Below are 21418 nucleotides of genomic sequence, written 5' to 3' on the forward strand. Positions count from 1 at the left end.
TAACTTTTTACCAATTGCGCGAAAATCAAAATTAACGTCACCATTGTTCTTCTGATTAAATTTGAGTCTTAAATCATGTATCACATGACCCTATTCCTATTTTAAAAACTTAACCTTAATTCAAAATGGCGGATTTCAAGATGGCCGCCGTCAGGTATACCCTTACTATATGACTTCCCCCTAGTCCTAATATGTACCCATATATTTGTTATTCACCTTTTGTCGTTACAAGAGGTCTTACAGGGCTTTTACCTCCAACTGTATGAAGACTATTCTGTACTTTCATGTGATGTTCTGGTAGCTGTATCTCCTAAACCCCTGGAGCTTCGCACCTAAAACTTCACTGAAATACTGACCACATTTAGTACTACTTTCTCATATGTGTCTCAGTCAGCAACTCGATTCACCCAAACGTAAGGTTTACTTGTCAGCACTAATTTCATTGCTGATACTCAAATATTTTGGTTGCTAGATTTTATCTTATATATATTCAGTAAAATTTCAAAATAAAAATGTATTGCAACCATTAGTACAATTTATGTACACTTGTTCAAATAAGTACTAGGCACTTACATTTGCTTTACACTTTATATTCACTGCCACTTTGGAGTTAACTTTATAATTTACTACTTGCTTTCATCTTTGTATTTTGAGTATAATTAAAATTTGCAAAACTTGTTCTTTCCAAAATCATGTCCTTACGACAATGACTAAGAACAAGCTTCAAGCAAGTAAGGTTGTGTGTTGTTTAATGAAAATTTTGTGAAACTATTTGAGTATAATTAAAACTTTTAAAGTCTCATTTTTAAAGAATAAAAGCAAAAAAAGCAATATCAATATTCTTTAATACGACAGAGGTTTGCAGCAGCCTTGTTAAAGAATGTAAACAACTTCTGCTGAAATGGAAACTGTCTTGCCAAAACAGTATATAAAGCCTCATTCTCAATAACAAGTTATGATTTGGATAGCTGAAATTATGGTTGGCTTCTCGAAGAACTCCAACAATGGCAGCACACTCTCCTGGCCAGTAAGTTATCCTTTCTATATCCTTCTTGTTTTTGTTATGATGACAACGCTAACTCAGATTGTTGGTAGGTTACCACAGACGGGTTAAATCAAATAGATATAAAACTATTACTATCGAATATTAGATTAATTAGATTTGTTTTGATTTCATTAATTTGTTACGGTTCCCATTATAATGTTGTGTTTATTTTCTTAGTTGTGTGAATAATTATCTGCATAAGCTAATGGCACCTATCTTACTAATAAGAATAAATATTCCCCTTCACTTTGCCTTGAAATAGCTGCACGCAGAATGTGATATTGTGTTGTTGTCGTTATAATTTCATGCAATAAAACTTGTTAGCTAACAATCCATCAATCCTTTCATCTCATATCAATGTACAGATACATTTTCAATAGTAATATCCAGTATGCATATATTCTATTCATAAGCAATATTCTCTAAATATCTAAATATTTTAATATATTTACATAACATTATCAATATATTTATAATACACGAAACACTGTTATTTATTAAGTGAAAATGAAATTTATTTTGTGGGTGTGAGTGTGTTCTTTTTTTATGTCCACTAGTTTTAACAGTCAAAATATTTGTTCTGTCAGCGTCCATGGTTTTGCTAAATGAACATCAAAGGTGTGTGAAACCTCATTCAATTGGGAATTTGGGACAGCTTAAAGTTGTAAGTTGTTCCAAGTTTTACAACATAGAAATGAAACTCCAAAACGTTATTCTCATATAGTGCTGGGAGTTTCTGAACAAGTTTATATCGTATTCTCATGGTCAAATCTTCCCTCTTTATAAAGTTGAAACATCATTTAGGAGTTCCTCTAAAAGTAAAAATGTACTTTTTCTTTCTTTTCTTTGCTTTTACTCTCTTCTTGTATCATTTTGGTTGAAACGGATATCCCACTTTAGCGTGGCTTCAGGATTCAGATCTTCATCTCCTCCTCAATCCGTGGACACTTTAAAAGTTTTCCTCGCGTTGCCATTTTTTCTCTCTTGGCATTTGATGAATTTTTTCCTCTTGTTGCCTCTACAATCTAATGACACTCAGTGAGAAGAAGTCAAATGTGTCTCTCGGCAGCACCGCTGCCATACAGTTTACCACAGTTAATGAATTTTAGCTTAAAACTTCCTGTATATATAAACTGTTTCAAAATTTTCCAGATGTTCTACAGAACAACTTTCGTAAAATGTCAACCAACGTAGATTGCTATTTTCCACCACGCACAGGTTACAAGAACAATATTCCTCGGCATTCGGCACTATGCAATTAACAATATGTAACTTGTTTATGCTTAAAGAACAACGTATGCTTTGCATAACAATTAGCCAAATCGTATCATCGTATTGTATGATATTAGATATTGTAATTATGTATAATATATATGAGTATATTCCATTACTAAAACAGTGACTATTATATATATATATATATATATATATATATATATATATATATATATATATATATATCGATATAGATTAGATAGATAGATAGGGTGGATCATTTATTTCGATGCGCCTTTGTAACTTGCGAACTAATGGAAAAATCACTGAAATTGTGCACGATGCAATTATCGACAGGAGGACATTGATTGGACTTCTGTGATACCACATGAACAACAGTGCTGCCAATTCACCAAAGTTGTATGTCTTCAAAATTCAATACTTCAGGTTATTATCCACTTCAAATCTACATGTTAAACAAAAAGTTACTAGATTAGGTTTATTATTTACTGTTATAAACTAAGGATGCTATACTATGACAAACATCCAAAGTTTACGTAGCCTCTAAACAGTAATAACGCAAGTGGAATAGATAGGAAGCTTATATTGTGCTATTCGTGGGGTTACAATGGCATTGTGTTTACGAGCTGCTGTTGCCGGGCAGAACAATAAACTTGGATTTCTATCATTAGCGATTAGAACGAGGGTGTCTCTGAATTCAAAAGAAACTGCTGGAAGTGGACAATAGAAAAAGTGTCGTATACCAGGCTGCCAATACTAAATCACCTTCATCTTTAACGACCCGACTATAATTAAAAGAACTTGGCTGAGAGGTTTCAATACTCAACCTTATGGCCTGTACCAGGCTCCATCAGTATATCATTTATTTATTTATTTATTTATTTATTTATTCGTCTCTACAGAACTCTCTGAATGGTATTAGGCTATTTTCAAAAGAGGTTATGAAAACCGCGTATCATAATACTTTTACTAGAAACGAACAAATTATATCTCTCTCTGCCAACGAAGTTGCTACTCCATTTGAAATTCACGTGAAGGCGCTGCTCACCCATTTCCAAAGAATCAACTTTTCGAGCAAACATTATTCGGGAATAAATTCTGGTGATGGGCACATTTGTCAACCCCCACTCTCACTCACCCTCATTTGATTCCTTCACACTGAAATATTATTGATGTCCTCATCACTCTGACTTACACGCACCCTCAATCAATACATTCACACTCATACGTCCTCACATTCAAATATTATTAATGTCCTAATCCTTACTCACACCCACCCTTAATCAACTCGCTCACATTTAGACTCGCTTGCCCTTATACATAAACATTAATAATGCGTTTACCTTCAATCGACTTCCTCTCACCCATCTTCACTGACACCTTAATTGACTCTCTCACACCCAGATTCATTCGCCCTCATCTACAGAAATGAGGAAGATTGAGGGTGAAATCAGTCCTCATGAAGACAATTTAGTGAGGTACCCATTTCTGGTCTATTATATGTTTCGATAATCAATTATTAAGATTATAATATTCAGGTTATTCAAACTTATATATATATATATATATATATATATATGTAACTTATAAGTTATGTAGTATATATTCTTGTATATATTTCTCATTATGTAACAAAATAGTTACATTCATCTTTATGAAATGTCTGGCTTCTTATCACTATAAAAATGCAAGTCCAGCTGAAATACAATCTCCTGTAATGGAACCTCCGATACCGGGCAAGAGTAAGTAGGGGTGATCTGCAGATCAAACACAACCGGTGGTGAAAATACAGTATTTCCTACATAAGTGACACATTCAAATTTGACTCAATATAAAATAATCAACTGTGTGTGCATCTGTCATTGTATTGAATATTAAAATATTCTTTGATTTTTAATAACCATTTGTATTTCAAATTTTACATTTAGTTCTATGTTTCAATTTCACAGTGAAACCGCAAAATTAAAATAAAGGAATAACAGAATTATTAAAATAAAACAATTTTACAACTATTTCGGTAGGGTGAATACACATGACTGACTCTAAATGACATTTATTACAGCCTTCCGACTTTTAAACTTTTCAGAGAATATACACTGAAACCAGCTTATCTACTCAAATAATAAAATGTAAAATCACTCTGATTTCCAAATTATAACAAATTGCTGTATAAAAGTGCAGCATGCACAATGGATGGCACTAGGTAAAATTGAAACAATGCTTGAGTTATGTCAATGCTTTTCGTAAACTAGCACTCTCTGTTCATCTAATCAATATTGCGAAAACCTCAACAACTGCTTAAGCCGGATTTAAATATATTCATCAAGTTAAATGTTCCATTCCATTACATATTATACACAAAAGTGGAAACTCCTTTCTTAAGGCTCTAGTTTTTTCATTTTTTTCTTTTTTCTTATATCTTTAACGATTCTACACTTCTTTTCGGGAAATGCCAGACACACCATCCCTGATTACCATTAATATTCCATTCACATTATTAATGTTATATTCCATTCACAGTTCTTGTGCTTGTTCGCTGGTAATGCGGCAAGAGCAAACTGACATACAGTATTTCTAACTTTATAAAAGGTAAATGGTGCATTTATTAGTGTATAATATCATCAGTATATCGTTTTTTAAACAGATCGGTTAAATAATAGATCGGTTTTCGAAAGAAAATATATAATTACATTTCCCATAATTAGAACATTTCGAAATTAATTTCCCACTTTTTTGTTAATTAAAATATTCATAACTAGTGTGTGTTTCCGTATCAATTAACCTCGGTTGCAATTTGGAGTAATAATTTAATATTCGTTTACAAAACTCAATATACTTTCTCTAGTTAGTGATCTCGTTCAATCTATCATATAACCATGTTAATTCATGTTACTAACATTATCTGTTTGAACTTATGAAAGGTATTCACAAAAAAACATTGGCTAGAAGTTCTAAGAAGAGGCGCACTTTTCAACAAGAATATTAAAAAAGTTAATATTAGACGAGTATTAGATGACGTCTATTATTATGCAAGCAAACGCATAATGAAAAAAAATCTCAGACTCATAAGGAAAATATTTCTCGGTAAGGAAACAATGTATAGTTTCTTCTTTCCGTGATTTGCTTTTAATTATCAAGAACATAGCATATAAAATCTTCATGGAAGTGATGCGGTGTTGCGAGAGAACCTGTGCATACACTTAACAAAATTAATTGGATTTTGTCATTTATCTTTAATTGTCATATATTGAAAAATGTTATATTTGTAATTAAACTTCCAAATTATGCTACGCATAAGTATTGGAAGTCTTGTAGATTGGCTTTGTTTGTGTGTCTGTTAATCAAGAACGATAAGAGATAGCAAGAAGCCGTTTCTTGGAATCGAGTGAGAGTCGTAAGACTATGTTACATCTACTTAGTAACCCTTCATTTAATGGGAAGTGGTGAGATTTAACCATTTCTAGTTTCAACATCCGTTGCTAAGAAAGATGATAACATATAGTAACAAGAAATTTTGTTTTAATTGATTCAGCGTGTGAATAAGAGTATCAACTTACTTCATCTGTAACAACCTACTGAAACAGGAAGTGGTAGAAATTGACTACTGCTTCCGGTTTTAATATTTATATCCAAAGAGGAAGAACGGAAAGAGATAACAAGTGATTCAGTGTCTGAACCATAAGTTTTATCTCCTCCGTTAACACTTTATTCAAACCGGAAGTGAAAGAAATTAAATATGCTGATATCAACGTTGATAATGATAGAGCCAAAACTGTAAAAGATAGCCATAAGTGAATTTCTTGAATTGACGCTATGTCCCAAGAATATAATCCATTTTCTCTGTTAACTCTCTATTCAAATTGATAAATATCAATCGTTTCCGCTTTCAATGTTGATTGCCAAAGAGCAAACAATGGTAACAGATAACGGCAAATAGTTTTATTTGGAATCGATTCGACGTCTGGAAGAAAAGTACCATCTGCACTTGTATATCTTCACTAAAATCGGAAGTGATCAAAATTTACTGTTTCTCACAGTTTCAACATTCATCTTCCGAGAACTAAAACGATGAAGAATAGCGACTATGGCTTTTTATATTGATTGTCCGTACTCAATGTATTTTCTACTTCCTCTCCGTATACAAACCAGAAGTAGAAAATCTAGTTTTCGGTTTCAACTTTGATATCCATAGTGAAAAACAGTTACAGATATCGAGAAACGGTGATTGAAATGAATTCAATAACACAAAAATTGTTTGCATTTTCGCCTATATTTCTCTACTGTAACAGAAAGTGGTAGATATCGTTTACCTATTGCAAGAATGTGGATTCCATAGTAATAAGAGGCAATGGAATAGCTTATTTGCTATGGATTTCGAATCTCAAGAGTAGGTTTCATTTTCATTTCAGTAAAATTATGTTCTCAATAACACATAATAATTAAAAAGGATAGTGAAAATCTAATTTGATGTGGATTCTGCATCAAATGAACTAGATTAATCTCTCACATTCTCTCCTTAATGCAGCCTAAGGTATAGACCTACTATGCCTTTTTTCAATATTGAATTCACATAGTTTGGAAGTCTACTGTAACTTCACAATGCTAGACGAAACTTCTTGTTCTATTCATCGAAATAACTCCTTGTTCGATTTGGTCTGACTCTTAATATACTTAAAACACCAATAAAATGACTACGTGCAATGATGAGTGGTCTTTAATTACGTTTTACACACCTGATTGAAACGTTCTACTTTAATTACTTTGAGCATATCTCTGTGGAAAGATCTAACTACGTATATTACAGAAGCTAGAAAATGTTTTTCAAATAACGTATGATATTTTGCCACCAAATAAGTGTGTTATATTACTGTTGTTTTATGTATGTTAGTTGGCGGATTCGTCACTTTATCGACAGAAAAAGTTACTGTGTAGCGAATTAAGAAAAGAAAAATAATCATTTCATTCTGTTTCTCCGAGCCGAACTCGTTCTCTAAATTTGCTAACTTAAGAGACACCTCGGTTATTAAGTGTTCAGTGCTCCCTGGTTTACAGACTAACGCATGATTACAATACAGTTTTAACGGATGTCAACGTTTTTACTTCTGAACTAAACTTTAGAACTCAGTTGAAGAGAATATTCTAAATTGATAAGTAAACCTTCTTTATTTATGTATTTGTTACTTTTTGTTTTTGTTTATTCTATGTTGTTCACTTTCAGCCAAATGGCCTTGTACTGTATGAAACTTAGTGAATAAATAAAACTCATATATATATATATAATTATATATATATAGAAATAACGCAAAATGACTACCCCTTTAGCGTGCTACTTGTGTGTTAATTCAACACCTAAGACATCTCCTTACGAGTATATAAAAATAACTAGTTACTAGCTGTGAGAATTTGTTTTTGCTGTTGTTGTTGTTGTTGTTTGGTATAAACAAAGCTTTACGCAGTATATTTGATATTTATTCCAAACAGCGAATAACGTTCTGTTTTTTGTAATCGGTCACAATAATAGTTTTGTAAACTTCTGAATTGGCTGACAACAGCTTCAAGAGTAGCAGTTCTGCCATTTTTTGTTCTTACGTGCTATAGCATAGAAATAACATCTAAGGAATCAGATGGCAGCACTGCTGTTCATGTAACTGTTGTCACACATTTCACTAATTTATAATACTATTATTGTGACCGATTACAGAAAAATAGAACGTTATTCGATACTGGGTATAAATGCCAATTATACTGCGCAAAGCTTTGCTCATACCAAACAATAAAGACAAATGCAGATACTCACTGCCAGTAACTAGTTATTTCTGATATGCTCGGAAGGCAATATCCTTGGTATTGATTTTTCTTCGAACCTTGCGTTGCCACTCTGGAAAATATAAAAACCGGTACCCCCTCAAAATTCCCTATGATATAAGTCTAAATGTGAAGTATCTCTGTTTGGACCCATCCATGAGAAGAAAATGTATTTACGGGTGGGAAATGATTTTTTTTTTCTTTAAACGTATACTTCAACTACAGAAAATTGATTTAAGAAGTCATTTTTCACTCTCAATAAATATATATAATTCTTTACAAGTAAATTTCAAATTTTCACTGATGTAGTCCCTGTCAGCTCTTTAAAATATCTAAAGACATGAGCAAAATATATTAATCGTTGATAGATGTTGAAAGGCGAGAGTTATAGATTTACAGAATAAAAATTACGTTTTAAATCTATACTTCAAACTAGATGAAACTGCTTGGAACTAGATACAAATTCGAGAAAACCGGTCACAAAGGGGCTAGTAAGAAGTTTGTACCGGTCACCAGCTTTCAAAATAACGGCAATATTTCCGGCCAGGCCGGTGAAAAAACTAGCCAGTTGGCAACCCTATTCGAACCTAACTCCGCTTGTAGTTACTTACTGTACTATGCAATGATCAAATATAGCAAACGAAGTTGTCAGATTAGTACAGATACTCTACTTAGGAGTCATACAGAAGGTCCCAACTTCTGGAGGGTTTTATCTTAAATTTTTGAAGGTCAGACCAACTCTTTTTGTTACTTTACTTGGGCTACCTGTAACACCTATACGAACGGGGTGCTTTTTACCTATATACTACCTACTACTATATACTACCTATATATTACCTACCTACTTTATACTAACTGTATACTACCTACCTATTTTATACTGTATACTACTTATATACTACCTCTCTTGTTTTCATTGCTTTGATCCTTTTGGATCACGCATCGGTTACCGGGGATAGTTGTGCCTCCCGCCTGCAACTCATCAGAAGATACAGGAAGGGATCCTCGCAAGAACTGGCGCAGTCCACCGTTATCTGAAAGTAGTGCTGAATCTGTAGATATATGTTCTCGATCCCGTTCACCTGCTTAGGTGTATACAGAAACCACTTGCACAAGCACAACCAGTGCAATGCACTACAGATGTGTCGCAGTCTACGAAATCTACTTCTGGAATGGAACCGAACTATGTTGCATCTCTCACACGACCAAAAATATATCCCTTTTAGCCTACAGTAGTATGGGCTGCACTTTGCCTCACTTTGGACTTTGACCCCGACCTTGTGACGTCATAGGTCAAAGGTCAATGACCTTGGCCCGGGGTCAATGACCTAGGGGTACCTAGGACCACCCCCTCTAAATTTTGGCAGGGGTACCTTGGCCCACCCCCTAAATTTTGGCAGGGGTACATAGGACCAACCCCCTTAAATTTTGGAAATTGCCAAATCTAAAAATTTGCTATGGTAGCCTAGGACCATAGTATGTACCTCTATCAGTATTGGGTGTCTATGTCGTTCCCTTTCATGGGTAAAAAATTGCCAAAAATTCAAATTTCGGGGTTTTTTGACCTAATTTATCCCCTTGGATGAGGTGTTATTACCCTATATAGTTATATGGGCGTATACAGGGGTCCATTACCTTTCATAACATATGGGTATATTAATGCACCCGTTGAAAAATTTGGGAGGGGTACCTTGGCCCACCCCTTAAATTTTGGAAATTGCCCAATTTCAACATGCGGTATCATAGTACAGGACCCTAATATGTATCATGATAAATTTGGGTGGTCTACCTCGTTTCCTTCTAGGGGTACAAAATTGCCAAAAATATAAACGTAAGCAATACGTTGTACCACGTGTTTGGTTTTTCGACCTAATTTATCTCCTTGGATGAGGTCCTATTACCTTATATGATTATATGGTCATGTATAGGGGTCCATTACCTATCATAAGACATGGGTATATTAATGCACCCCTTGAAAAATTTGGGAGGGGTACCTTGGCCCACCCCTTAAATTTTGGAAATTGACCAATTTCAACATTGGGTATTATAGTATAGGACCCTAATATGCATTATGATAAATTTGGGTGGTCCACCTCATTCCCTTCTAGGGGTACAAAATTGCCAAAATATAAACGTAAGCAATACGTTATACCACGTGTTTGGTTTTCGGCCTAATTTATGTGCTTGGATGAGGTCCTATTACCTTATATAGTTATATGATCATGTATAGGGGTTTATTACCTATCATAAGACATAGGTACATTTGTGCACCCCCGGGAGGGGTACAATGGTCCACCCCTTAAATTTTGGAAATTGACCAATTTAAACATTTGGTATTATAGTACAAGACCCTAATATGTATTATGATAAATTTGGGTGGTCCACCTCGTTCCCTTCTAGGGGTACAAAATTGCCAAAAATATAAACGTAAGCAATACGTTATACCACGTGTTTGGTTTTTGGTCGATTTTATTCCCTTTGATGAGGTGTTATTACCTTATATGTTTAATGAGCGTATACAGGAGTCTATTACCTTTCATAAGACATGGGTATATTGATGCACCCCTTTAAATTTTTGGGAGGGGTACCTTGGCCCAACCCTTTAATTTTGGAAATTGCTTAATTTCAACATGTGGTGTCATAGTACTGGATACTAATATGTATCATGATAAATTTGGGTGGTCCACCTCGTTCCCTTTTAGGGGTACCAAATTGCCAAAATATAAACGTAAGCAATACGTTATACCACGTGTTTGATTTTTGACCTAATTTATCTCCTTGATGAGGTCCTATTACATCATATAGTTATATGGTCATGTATAGGGGTCCATTCCCTATCATAAGACATAGGTACATTGATGCACCCCGGGAGGGGTACAATGGCCCACCCCTTTAATTTGGAAATTGCTCAATTAAACATTTGGTATTACAGTATAAGACCCTAATATGGATCACTATAAATTTGGGTGGTCCACCTCGTTCCCTTTTAGGGGTACAAAATTGACAAAATATAAACGTAAGCATTACGTTGTACCACGTGTTTGGTTTTTGACCTAATTTATTCCTTTGGATGAGGTCCTATTACCTTATATGGTTATATGGTCATGTATATGGGTCCTCGCTATCATAGTACATGACCTCAATATGTATCATGATAAATTTGGGTGGTCCATCTTGTTCCCTTTCATGGGTAAAAATTGCTAAAATATAAACATAAGCAATATGTTGTACCATGTGTTTGGTTTTTGGCCCAATTTCTTCCCTTTGATGAGGTTTTATTACCTTATATGGTTATATGGTCATGTATATAGGTTCATTTCCTATCATAAGATATGGGTACATTGATGCATCCTTTAAAAATTTGGGAGGGGTATCTTGGCTCATCCACTCGGTTTTAGAAATTGTTTAATATAAGCATTTGGTATCATAGTACAGGTCTCCAATATGTACCACTATAAATTTGGATGGTCCACATCGTTCCCTTTTCATAGGTAAAGAACTACCAAAAATCAAATTTCGGAGGTTATTGACCCCTATTTAGCATGTTATATGGTTTATTACCTTTATATGTTTATGTTCCCTTTTAAATTTGGGAATTATCAAATAACAAAATTCGGTAAACGTTTTCTAAGACCCATTGTAGATGTTGATGTTCCTCTTATGGCCAAATATTCAAAATTTAAATGTTATTGACCGGCTTTATTATTGAATAAGTACAGGATTTATTACTTTTTTCATAAGACACAGGTGTATTTGTGTACCAATCTTAAATTTTGGAAGGGGTACATTTCTTATTGTCGTATCAATAATTGGTAATTGTTCATTGGGTAAATCATTACGATCACGTGATCGGTTATTGACCTATGATGGGATTAGGAGTCCAGGACATTGGTACATTGAAACTTTGTAGGATAATTTGAGAATGCGTCATTGGTTTTGATTATTCCCGCCAAATATAAACGTAAGCAAGACGTTGTACCACGTGATTGTCCTTGATGAGGTAGTGTACAGGGATTCATTTCCTTTGTTGTGGTACTTCTTAAGTTTGAGTACACACACACTTCTAGAAAACAGTTGGTTCTACTCAGGTAAACAATTGACGGACATTATTGACCTTATTGAACATATAATGATATGATTAACTCTAAGACTTAGGTATATCAAGAGAAGTATTCTTTAAATTTGGGAATGGTGATAAACAGAATTTTAACATAAGGTGCGAAATTTGAAACAATACATTGAACTTTAGTCACAGCTCATAGTCTAAGATCATTGGTGGTGATTGATTTGAAATCTGATAGCTAACCTTATTGAATCTTATGACTCATAGACGAAAGGCAATACATGCTACAACAGTTTAAAATTTAATCATAAGGTGATGTAATCTGACACTAGCAAAGTTATTGTGTATGCAATTTGATTGGATGATCACTATCTTTCCTGCAATCTGATTGGTTGATCACTATCTTTCGTGCAATCTGATTGGTTGATGATTTTCAAATCTTTGCTGTATTCAGTTTTAAGTTTTGTTTTAACATTTAAAAAGTTTTTAAATTTTTTGTTTGAAACTTTGGTTTGACATTTTTCGTTTCCAAATTTTTTGTTTCAAAATTTTTTGTTTAAAAATTTTTCGTTTGAAATTTTTTGTTTGAAAATTTTTGTTCGAAAATTTTGTTTAAAATTTTTTGTTTGAAATTTTTCGTTTCCAAATTTTTTGTTTGAAATTTTTTGTTTCAAAATTTTGTTTGAAATTTTTTTCGCTTCAAATTTTTGTTTGAATTTTTTTCGTTTGAAATGTTTTGTTTGAATTTTTTTCGTTTCAAAATTTTGTTTCAAAGATTTTTGTTTGAAATTTTTGTTTCAAAGTTTGAGTTGACATTTTTAAAAGTTTGTGCACCTATTAGTAAAGAACTGGAACTGTTTAGAACAAAAACCTTTGACAACATTGTGGTGCAATAGTACACGTCAGAACCTGGGGTTGTACTTGAAATGAAAAAACACAATTCATTGAAATGGATCATTTTATTACACTCCACATACATCCATACCAGATAGTGGTTCTGGATATTGTCGATACAATGTATTTTGAACTTCTTGCACTAGTTTGTCTTTAGCATATAATTTTAATTCCAGTTGAAGTCTTTTAAGGTCTAATGCAATATCAATTGGTGGAAACTCAATGTCCATTTGATCACAAATAAACTGTTTATCAATACAGGTATGCACCCACGAACGATGTTGACAACCATCACAATATCTAGATACATGTTGTACAATATGCATAACACATTTTTCAAAATAGTACTTTTTCAGGAATATACTAGTTTTGTTGCACACTTCCACTGCATGTTTCACACACTGAAATACGCTGATAAATTTGTTCCATTCCGTTTGTGTTAGATACACCATGTTGCGAGGGACATGGAATGTACTCTTTTTACGTAACAGCACCATCTTCTCTTCGAGGACTGTACGCATCACCACTTCATGATTTGAGCCTAATGATTTGACTATGGTCACATTTAGCTCATCATGAAAATAATCGTTCATTTGGTCGATTCGTGAACATAATATTTGCCATTCTTCACAGGTCAGTTGTACACCAAATTGTTCTGCTTTGCCCAATCGAATCACAGGTTCAAATGTTCTAGCACTGATACCAATCATCACATGTTTTGTTTGAAATATATTTATTGGATAATAGCTTGCGAAGATGAACTCTTTATCGTTAGAAGTACACATCTTTCCTCCTGAAAAGCACTTGCTCAAATGATTTCGTGGGATGACACTGTATTTGCTGGTTTATAGTTATTGCTGACGTCATTGGAAAGGAATGTGCTGACGTTTGAATTCATGATTTCATCACAGTTGCTGACGTCATGCCGACCAACCACATTCATACAACTACGGCTGACGTCATTGGAAAGAAATGTGCTGATTCATGATTTCATCACAATTGCTGTGTACTAAATTCAAGTTGATGACTTCGACCCAAGAATCCTTTGTAACATAAAGATACAGATCCAGTATTTAAGAAACGCAGTAGTTCTTCTTGTTTTGATGCTTCCATGGGTAAATATCTTGCTGGTAAAATTATATTCTTATCATTTTCAAGCTTCACTACGATTCTTAATCCAAACTTTGTAGGGATCATTTGGCTAGCTAAGATTCTATAAGGTACATTCTGTTGTAAATCAGTAATCTTGGTAAATGATTTCATCACATCACGTGTGTTTAGAAACTGCAGACAAGTAGCCATGATGATGTTATCATGAATACTAACTCGAACGATAATGCAAAACTGATGACGTTGCATTATCATGTTCTGACATGTACTATTGCACCACATGTTGCCAGAGGTTTTTGCTCTAAACAGTTCCGGTTCTTTACTAATGAGTGCACAAACTTTTAAAAATGTCAAACCAAACTTTGAAACAAAAATTTAGAACAAAAAATCTTTGAAACAAAATTTTGAAACGAAAAAAAATTCAAACAAAACATTTCAAACGAAAAAAAATTCAAACAAAATTTTGAAGCGAAAAAAAATTTCAAACAAAATTTTGAAACAAAAAATTTCAAACAAAAAATTTGGAAACGAAAAATTTCAAACAAAAAATTTTAAACAAAATTTTCGAACAAAAATTTTCAAACAAAAAATTTCAAACGAAAAATTTTTAAACAAAAAATTTTGAAACAAAAAATTTGGAAACGAAAAATGTCAAACAAAATTTTGAAACAAAAAAAAATCAAACAAAAATTTGAAAGCAAGAATTTTTAAACAAAAAGTTTCAAGCAAAAAAAATTTTACGTTTCACGGTTAACCGTCAAACTTTAACCGGTTTTTAACTATTCGATTAACAAATAAACGGTTTTGATCATATTTATCAGTGAGTGCAAAATGTTGAACGAAACCAAGATTTTTAAATGTTAAACAAACTTAAAACTGAATACAGCAAAGATTTGAAAATCATCAACCAATCAAATTGCACGAAAGATAGTGATCAACCAATCAGATTGCAGGAAAGATAGTGATCATCCAATCAAATTGCATACACAATAACTTTGCTAGTGTCAGATTACATCACCTTATGATTAAATTTTAAACTGTTGTAGCATGTATTGCCTTTCGTCTATGAGTCATAAGATTCAATAAGGTTAGCTATCAGATTTCAAATCAATCACCACCAATGATCTTAAACTATGAGCTGTGACTAAAGTTCAATGTATTGTTTCAAATTTCGCACCTTATGTTAAAATTCTGTTTATCACCATTCCCAAATTTAAAGAATACTTCTCTTGATATACCTAAGTCTTAGAGTTAATCATATCATTATATGTTCAATAAGGTCAATAATGTCCGTCAATTGTTTACCTGAGTAGAACCAACTGTTTTCTAGAAGTGTGTGTGTACTCAAACTTAAGAAGTACCACAACAAAGGAAATGAATCCCTGTACACTACCTCATCAAGGACAATCACGTGGTACAACGTCTTGCTTACGTTTATATTTGGCGGGAATAATCAAAACCAATGACGCATTCTCAAATTATCCTACAAAGTTTCAATGTACCAATGTCCTGGACTCCTAATCCCATCATAGGTCAAATAACCGATCACGTGATCGTAATGATTTACCCAATGAACAATTACCAATTATTGATACGACAATAAGAAATGTACCCCTTCCAAAATTTAAGATTGGTACACAAATACACCTGTGTCTTATGAAAAAAGTAATAAATCCTGTACTTATTCAATAATAAAGCCGGTCAATAACATTTAAATTTTGAATATTTGGCCATAAGAGGAACATCAACATCTACAATGGGTCTTAGAAAACGTTTACCGAATTTTGTTATTTGATAATTCCCAAATTTAAAAGGGAACATAAACATATAAAGGTAATAAACCATATAACATGCTAAATAGGGGTCAATAACCTCCGAAATTTGATTTTTGGTAGTTCTTTACCTATGAAAAGGGAACGATGTGGACCATCCAAATTTATAGTGGTACATATTGGAGACCTGTACTATGATACCAAATGCTTATATTAAACAATTTCTAAAACCGAGTGGATGAGCCAAGATACCCCTCCCAAATTTTTAAAGGATGCATCAATGTACCCATATCTTATGATAGGAAATGAACCTATATACATGACCATATAACCATATAAGGTAATAAAACCTCATCAAAGGGAAGAAATTGGGCCAAAAACCAAACACATGGTACAACATATTGCTTATGTTTATATTTTAGCAATTTTGTACCCCTAAAAGAGAACGATGTGGACCACCCAAATTTATCATGATACATATTGAGGTCATGTACTATGATAGCGAGGACCCATATACATGACCATATAACCATATAAGGTAATAGGACCTCATCCAAAGGAATAAATTAGGTCAAAAACCAAACACGTGGTACAACGTAATGCTTACGTTTATATTTTGTCAATTTTGTACCCCTAAAAGGGAACGAGGTGGACCACCCAAATTTATAGTGATCCATATTAGGGTCTTATACTGTAATACCAAATGTTTAATTGAGCAATTTCCAAATTAAAGGGGTGGGCCATTGTACCCCTCCCGGGGTGCATCAATGTACCTATGTCTTATGATAGGGAATGGACCCCTATACATGACCATATAACTATATGATGTAATAGGACCTCATCAAGGAGATAAATTAGGTCAAAAATCAAACACGTGGTATAACGTATTGCTTACGTTTATATTTTGGCAATTTGGTACCCCTAAAAGGGAACGAGGTGGACCACCCAAATTTATCATGATACATATTAGTATCCAGTACTATGACACCACATGTTGAAATTAAGCAATTTCCAAAATTAAAGGGTTGGGCCAAGGTACCCCTCCCAAAAATTTAAAGGGGTGCATCAATATACCCATGTCTTATGAAAGGTAATAGACTCCTGTATACGCTCATTAAACATATAAGGTAATAACACCTCATCAAAGGGAATAAAATCGACCAAAAACCAAACACGTGGTATAACGTATTGCTTACGTTTATATTTTTGGCAATTTTGTACCCCTAGAAGGGAACGAGGTGGACCACCCAAATTTATCATAATACATATTAGGGTCTTGTACTATAATACCAAATGTTTAAATTGGTCAATTTCCAAAATTTAAGGGGTGGACCATTGTACCCCTCCCGGGGGTGCACAAATGTACCTATGTCTTATGATAGGTAATAAACCCCTATACATGATCATATAACTATATAAGGTAATAGGACCTCATCCAAGCACATAAATTAGGCCGAAAACCAAACACGTGGTATAACGTATTGCTTACGTTTATATTTTGGCAATTTTGTACCCCTAGAAGGGAATGAGGTGGACCACCCAAATTTATCATAATGCATATTAGGGTCCTATACTATAATACCCAATGTTGAAATTGGTCAATTTCCAAAATTTAAGGGGTGGGCCAAGGTACCCCTCCCAAATTTTTCAAGGGGTGCATTAATATACCCATGTCTTATGATAGGTAATGGACCCCTATACATGACCATATAATCATATAAGGTAATAGGACCTCATCCAAGGAGATAAATTAGGTCGAAAAACCAAACACGTGGTACAACGTATTGCTTACGTTTATATTTTTGGCAATTTTGTACCCCTAGAAGGAAACGAGGTAGACCACCCAAATTTATCATGATACATATTAGGGTCCTGTACTATGATACCGCATGTTGAAATTGGGCAATTTCCAAAATTTAAGGGGTGGGCCAAGGTACCCCTCCCAAATTTTTCAACGGGTGCATTAATATACCCATATGTTATGAAAGGTAGTGGACCCCTGTATACGCCCATATAACTATATAGGGTAATAACACCTCATCCAAGGGGATAAATTAGGTCAAAAAACCCCGAAATTTGAATTTTTGGCAATTTTTTACCCATGAAAGGGAACGACATAGACACCCAATACTGATAGAGGTACATACTATGGTCCTAGGCTACCATAGCAAATTTTTAGATTTGGCAATTTCCAAAATTTAAGGGGGGTGGTCCTATGTACCCCTGCCAAAATTTAGGGGGTGGGCCAAGGTACCCCTGCCAAAATTTAGAGGGGGTGGTCCTAGGTACCCCTAGGTCATTGACCCCGGGCCAAGGTCATTGACCTTTGACCTATGACGTCACAAGGTCGGGGTCAAAGTCCAAAGTGAGGCAAAGTGCAGCCCATACTACTCCTACCAATTACGATAGCATGTACAGCAATAGCCGTCATATATATTCAATCTTATAATGAAATAACCTTCCTCGTGCTAGTGTCAAACAGATCTTATTTACCAAGAATGTCATTATTAATAAGTCTGACGATGAAAACTTCGGCACCACGCTTCGTAACAAAGCCAGCTACGAAATACTTGGAAAAAATGCTAACAAGGAAGGGTCACGCAGTGGCTCCGCTGAGATCCGAACGAGACAATTGTGTTTGCATTTGATATGTTATAACTAGATGAATCCCAGAGTTATACGTGCCACCGGGCGGAATATCGTGAGTTACAACATATTTTGTAATGTAAGAACTACAAAAATATTACCTGGCAGAATAGTTTGAACCGAGTCATTTGTTCAGAAACGGTTGAGTAAGTGGAAAACTCGGCCAACATGTATCCCATCATTTTTAACGACAAACTTTTTGGGGTAAAAAAACTTTGTCCCAGGATCCCAGCAGGGTCCCAGACGGGGTCCAACTCAAAATTTACAAATGGCAAGGTGGGTTAAGTGGCACTCATTTGAAAGCTGTTGTAAAATGAAAGAAAATGCAGCAAGTCTCGACTCTCTACAACAACCCTGTGCAAAATGGCGACGGGTGAAAGTGTAAACAAAAACTTAATTGAAAAGTCCATGGTAACCCCTATAAATCGGAAACGGTGAGACAAATTTAAAAACAGGAAAGGAAATGTGGCATTATTTTCAAAGTACAACTATTTAAGTGAAAACGTCTTGTCGCTAGGGTCCCCACATGGTCCTGGGTGGGGTCCAACTAAAATGTTTCAAATGGCAAAAGAGATAGGACATCGTTTCAAAGCTCTTGTTAAGTGAAAGAAGATGAGCAAGTCTCGACTTTCTACGAGAACCTTGTCCAAAATTGCGGTGGGTCAAAATATAAGCAAAAGCTTAATTGAAAATCTATGGCCACCTTGAATCCAAGATGGCCGCTTAAAACCTATATCACAAGGATAAGCATACCAAACTGCTGAAGCTACGAAAACAAATTTGGCATTAATGTTGATTAGTAAGTGATCAAAATATGCAAAATGTTCAAAAAACGACATCTTGAGTTCAAAATGCCGCACTATGTATCGAACGCATATCCAGCTCACACCACTGGTGTTGGAGAAGCGAACGTTTATGGTTAATAGTAGATAGCCACAAAATATCAAAGAGTATAATCTATAATTCAATATGGCTGCCAGCGTGAAAAATGAAATGAAATGAAATGAAATCTTTGAGTTTTACGTCCCACGGTTATGCCGGTTAGGCTAAAGGAGACGGTGATAATGAGAGATGAGTGAAATGGTGGAATGAAGAAAGTGGGAGGAAACGGGAGAACCCCGAGAAAACCCACGAGCACGGTGTTTGTCCACCACAAAGTTCACTTGGCGGGGGCTGGGATCGAACCCGGGACCCCAAGCACCAGAGGTGAACGCTCTACCACTGAGCCACCGCGCCCCCAGCGTGAAAAATGAGTTTGTATATAAATATGTTATTTCTTGGAATACTGTGACCAAACCAAGAAAGTCTGACGCAGCTCGATGTACTGAAGTGAATTTCACATGTTTGGTACTACTCCGCAATTTTGTAAATGATTTTTTTTTTTTTTTGTATATTTGGTATTGCTTGAAGTATTGCGATAAAACCAACGAATGACATACAAATGTAACCATCACGAATACGTTACAACATAACAGCATTATTCTTAGTTCTTGGAAAGACCTTAATATGTGGTTTTAATAATGTTCGAACATGCACCATATTTGGAACAGTACGACAAATTTTACTAATTTCTGATAATTCCAAATTTCTGTTGTTGCAGTACAATTTGTTAATCGATGTTCTATATCATCTACTTGATCACATTGCATGCAGCTGTCCGTATCTGCGAAATTTAAGCGATGTCTTTTAGAATTTGTGTCAACTATATCATTTACTACAACATACCACGTTGATTGAAGTAAAGTTTTGACATGAGATGAAAATACATTCTGTCATACTTGTGTCCAATTTACATCAGGGTGTTTAGTTGTTAATTTAGAAGGCGGAAATTCAAGATTTTTGAAGAGTTTTATGTACAGAGACTTAACTGAGCTCAACTGATTGTCTTGTAACCCAGTCTTACAATAAAGGTACTCACACACATCATCTTCATAATACCAGAAAGAATTTGGAATTACTTGAATATTAACTGGAAAATTAATTCCAATGTTTTTAAGAAGAGTTGTTAGAATTTCGAAACTTATTCCTGCAGAATCATTCATCATGCTCTGAATGCCTCTATGATTGAAAAAGGCTTTGGCTTTGCATTCGACATGAACCGACCACCATTTTTTCTAGGTAAGCATGTGTACGGATACCTTACACGAAAAACATGTCCATACCAAAGAAACCAATTATCTACGCTTGTAAGTTTCTTTGCTAATATGTTGGGCACTGGAAGAATCTGTAAAATATACCATAATTTTGAAAATGTATGATTATTAATGAAATATACACGTGATAATAAGCACAATTGGCGTGACTTATTCATCTGTAGAACTTGACGTACATTATTGAGCAATATATTATAATTTAGATCTATAGTATCTCTGATTCGAGAATTAAATTTAATACCAAGAATTTTCAAATACGAAGATACAGTTACCCATCCACAGTAATTTTGCTGTATTTGTGTGCCAAGCGGGAGAAGCTGAGTTTTACCTACATTAATCATCGCACCAGAATATGCTGTATATTCATTCAGACAACATTGTAATGTAGATAAATCTAAAGGATTATTAAGAAAAAGAGTTACATCATCTGCATAGCTACACACTTTCAGAGTTCAATTGTTGAAAGTAATACCTTGGAGACGATTATGTATACTGTCTAACAGCGAACGTAACGATATTACAAACAATATCATACTTAATGGGCATCCTTGACGTACACTTCTTCTAATACAAACTGGCTCCGTAAAAAATCATTAATTTTTAACTTGCTTTTAGCTTCATCACAAAGCACGCGAACCCACTTAATAAATCTTGCGCCCAAGCCAAGTTTACTTAATACTAGCTACAAGTATTC

Source organism: Thermobia domestica, chromosome 3 (assembly GCF_964235325.1).
Source record: "Thermobia domestica chromosome 3, izTheDome1.hap1.1, whole genome shotgun sequence".
In the NCBI taxonomy this organism is placed as follows: domain Eukaryota; kingdom Metazoa; phylum Arthropoda; class Insecta; order Zygentoma; family Lepismatidae; genus Thermobia; species Thermobia domestica.